We start from the raw sequence: 5,000 nt of genomic DNA on the forward strand, positions 1-5,000 counted from the left end.
TAATATGACCATAAAAAGTTAATTAATCAGTTCTAAAACAGTTCTAAACATTCATGTTCTAGTATTTGAAACCAAATGCATTATATAGTCTATCTATAAAATATTCCATGTCTTAACTTTTGATTGAAAGGTAATTCCCTCGGCTAAACTTCCCACAGCATACAGCTTACTTGAATATACAAGAAAAATATACCTCTACTACCTCTACTGATAATACAGTGAACCCTCGTTTTTCGCGGGGGTTACGTTCCAAAAAGAACCCGTAATAGGCGAAATCCGTGTAGTAACCTTTATTTTTTTTTACAATTATTATACAATGAAATACTCTACAATACATTGAAACCAAAGAACAAAACCTTTTTACAGGCCCAAGCATTTGTCTAACAAATAAAAGTACTGTATAATTATTATTATTATTATTATCATTATTATTATTATTTTTTACAAATAACTATTGTACTGTAAAATAATAATTTTAATCATTAATACGAACTGAAGGCTTCATGGGTTTTAGAGAAAATTTGCAAACTAAAATTTGGCAAGCTGTTTTACATTCATGTACATATTAAACCGTAACGTTATTGACACACAGGTAGAGAAGAATCGGAGAGACTGTTTAGCCAATCAGAATGCAGAACACAATGCACAATGCAAATCCGTGAAGCAACGAGAACGTGAAAGGTGAACCGCGTTATAGCGAGAGTTCACTGTAATTACAAATAATGATAATAATGATAATAACGGTAATAACGATACAAATGATAACAGCAAATAAACAAATAGAATAAACATGAGAACGTGCAAATGTCTGCAGCCATTATTTCCCTTCCCCTTTCCACACCATTTGCAAGTTGATCACCGTTTACCCTAAATGTTTAGTCGTCCGAAGAGCGAAAACAAACGTTCCGTATAATTCGCTTGTTCGCCCTCATGCAAGTCACGAAACGTTTGAGCAACGTTTGTGATATTTCTTGTAATTGATAAGCACGCTACTTTTACGTCCGTCAGTTAGCTGCAATCCTAATTAAGGCTACGTTGTAAATGTTATCGAAAAGAGAGAGAAAAGCAATGTCAGACAATAGTAACACATAACACTGGGTGGTAATTTCTCTTCTTAAATGTATCTATAGTTTTGAACGGACGCATCCTTTAGCGGGAAAGTATCAGACCATCTCTCTCTCTCTCTCTCTCTCTCTCTCTCTCTCTCTCTCTCTCTCTGTCTCTCTCTCTCTCTCTCTCTCTCTCTCTCTCTCTCTCTCTCTCTCTTTTCGTCTTGGTGGCATTATCTGGGTTTTCTTTAAAAAAAAATGTTTTTCTCGATTTTCGAGAATGAAAATATCAGAGAAATCGACTTTACTTTATAGCACCTGCTAGTCTAGACAAAATGATTTAATATGTTCAGTTTAAAATTCACCAGGATACTACGATTTTGAAACTGAACAATGGAAGCCACGAAGAACCATACGATGTATGTACCATCTAAAAATTTAAGAGGTGGACCATTTTTTAAAATCTTTATTCATGTTTTGTTTCTAGTCCTTTGAGAAACTCATCATGCCATAGAATCTGTTGTTGTCTAAGTACAACGTATTCTATTGATATACCTTTTTTTATAGTCCAGTACCTGTTATCTTAAGCATAAAATGACACCTACTGTTCGGTTTTTCAAGTCAGTTCTACCTACAGAAAGCGCAATCGATGTTATCTGTCGTTTGCCTCAAGCACAACATGTCACCAGTTCTGCCAAAGGAGAACATTCCTGTCTGTGGCCACAAGAACAATACTGATTTCAGACGTGATCTAGTTCTGTCATCGGTATTTTATTTATTTATTTATTTATTTATTCACCGCCCGTCACATGTTTCCAAAAATCAAAAAACAAAAAAATCTAATCACCCAATTATTTTTTTTTCTTTCTTTTCTTCTTTTTTTTTTTTTTTTTTTTTACTCTTGGATGTACTAGTGTTACCAGATAAGATAACAGCTCAAGGATTCTGGGCTCCTTTTAGCTTATGCATTATCAATTCTGCATGATTGGGTATGAAAACATTCACAGCGAAATGCGTGGGATATATCTTTTCCTGTAAAACCTTCTCATTCATGCCCTGGTCTACATTTATTACACAAATATATGGGGAAAGTTCCCTTGTAGCAATACACATAAAGAGAAATTACTGCTTCCTTTGTCCCTTGACTTTTTTACAAGCTTCCCCATGCTTCTCTCTCTCGTCTTTTTCTCCTTATTCCCAATTCTTGCCTCTGCCCTTCCCACAATATTCATGTAGTTGACTGGGAAGCACTCTCAATCGACCCTTTCAACTACATGTTAGTGGGTATCTGTTTGTGTATTCTGTCTGGGAATTCAGATTTTCGAATTAGCTTTGAATTCATCCATAACGCTGCTTCCAAAGTTTTCAAATAATTCTTGCTGGATTTTGTAGCTTTCGTGTGTGCAACAAAGGGAATTTAATTTTATTTATTTTTTTTTTTTTATTCATTACTTTCTAAATGTATTTTCTATTTCGTTATTGAAGACAGATGTTCATGAAAGCGCGAACGCACGTACGCACGAGTACACGCACGCACACACACACACACACACACACACACACACACACACACACACACACACACACACTCTCTCTCTCTCTCTCTCTCTCTCTCTCTCTCTCTCTCTCTCTCTCTCTCTCTCTCTCTCTCTCTCTCTCTCTCTCTCTCTCTCTCTCTCTCTCTCTCACATATTACATATTCATGTAAATATATATATATATATATATATATATATATATATATATATATATATATATATATATATATATATATATATATATATATATATATATATATATATTATGACTCTTACTGACGCATCTCACAACTCCATGCTGTCTGCTGACGAAAAGACTCGTCTGTTGCTTGCATTTTTCGGCGAAAGGGGAGGACCGGAATCAACGCCCATTGTCTCCGCTAATGGTCGCAGGTGCGGCGGTTGACGGAAAAAGGAAGCCGGTTGTGGGGCTCCTGCTTCTTCGACCGTGTGGCTCAGATGGCAAGCCGAATATAAATGTGTGTGTATGTGTGTGTATGTATGTATGTATGTATGTATACATGTATATATATATATATATATATATATATATATATATATATATATATATATATATATATATATATATATATATACATAGATATATATTTGTACACACGTACACACACACACACACACACACACACACACACATATATATAAGTTTGCATGTAGGAAATTATATAATTATAATGCATGTATATATATATATATATATATATATATATATATATATATATATATATATATATATATATATATATATATATATATATATATATATATATATATATATATATATATATATATATATATATATATATATATATATATATATATATATATACACAATATATATATGCATTTACATTACATATATATAATATACATACATACATACATACAAACATACATATATATATATATATATATATGATATATATACATATGTATAAATATATTTATACATCTTCCTTTTCATACATACCTGACTATATATTTTTACTCATATCTATCTGTGTATCTAAATATCTGTGAGGGCGCGTTGGTACTTTTCCCCCCAGAGCCAGCCTTCAGCGCTCTCTCATCCCGTCGCAAAATGTTTCGTCTAGTTTTACCTTCGTATGACTTGACACACTCATCTGCACACGCGTCGGTGATGCAGGTTGAAAGGTTTCTAATCTGGAACCGGATTTCTCCCTCCGTTTCTCTTCCGGTTCCCATGTTGTTGCTGTGAATATATATCTCTTGTGTTCTCCTTTCATTCCTGGTGTCAAGAATATTTAGATGTTTACTGGCATTTTATAGGGGAGCCTTTGGTTTCTGATGCTGAAACTATTTTAAGTATCAACATCATCATTATCATCAAAACATCATCATTGTCATCTTCCTTACCATCATCACTGTTATCGCCATCATCAGGACATCATTATCACCATATCATCATCCTCATTATCATCAAATCATCCTCATTATCATCATAACATCATCCTCATTATCATCAAAACATTATCAGCATCATCGCCATTATTGTCGTTGTCGCTATCATCACAAAACATATCCTCCTCCTCCCCTTCTTCATCATCATCCTCATCATTATGCTCACAACACTACCATCATCATCACCGTCACCAACATCATTAATGTATATACGCTTATTATTAGGAGAAATGTCTTACAGCCTAACCACCAATTCCAGCCACAAAACACCATTTACAGTCGATTAGTCGAAGCCACGAGCCGGAACTCCGAACAACCGAATCCCCATCGTTTCAGGCGTACTAAACACCACTGTTCCTTTCCCATTAATTGCTGAACTCCGTCTCTAAATATTACCTGGAATTAAGGTCAATTATCTCCTCATGCATAATTATAGATTCGGTTCCTATCGGATTCGGTTGCCATTGTGTGCGAAAACGGTCTCAATTGCAACGGAATGTGCAATCAGGGCTTCGGGAGTTACTCTTTGAACCTTAGTCTGGGAGGCGAAGGACGTGCCTCGTGTCTCGCTGTTGCTGTTCTTATTCTTCGTCTTGTGCTTCTTTTTATTTTATTTTTCTTCTGTTTCTTTTAATTTTTCTCTTTTCGCTCTTCTCTGTCTTTCATACGTGTCAGATTTATGAATGGAGAGAGAGAGAGAGAGAGAGAGAGAGAGAGAGAGAGAGAGACAGAGAGTTAGAGAAAGAGAGAGAGAGAGAAGATAAGATAGAATTTTATTATTGCTTTTCAAATCTTTATCCTTACTAACCTCTCTCTTTCTCTCTTTCACACACACACACATACATTTGTGCGTGTTTATTTATGCCTATTTGTGTGTATACATGCATATATCTCTCTCTCTATCTATCTATTTATCTCTTCATCATTCTAGTTCCCTATATATGAATGCATGTATGCCTGTACCTTCGCTGGA

This window comes from Penaeus vannamei, chromosome 32 (genome assembly GCF_042767895.1).
Source record: "Penaeus vannamei isolate JL-2024 chromosome 32, ASM4276789v1, whole genome shotgun sequence".
Taxonomy (NCBI): domain Eukaryota; kingdom Metazoa; phylum Arthropoda; class Malacostraca; order Decapoda; family Penaeidae; genus Penaeus; species Penaeus vannamei.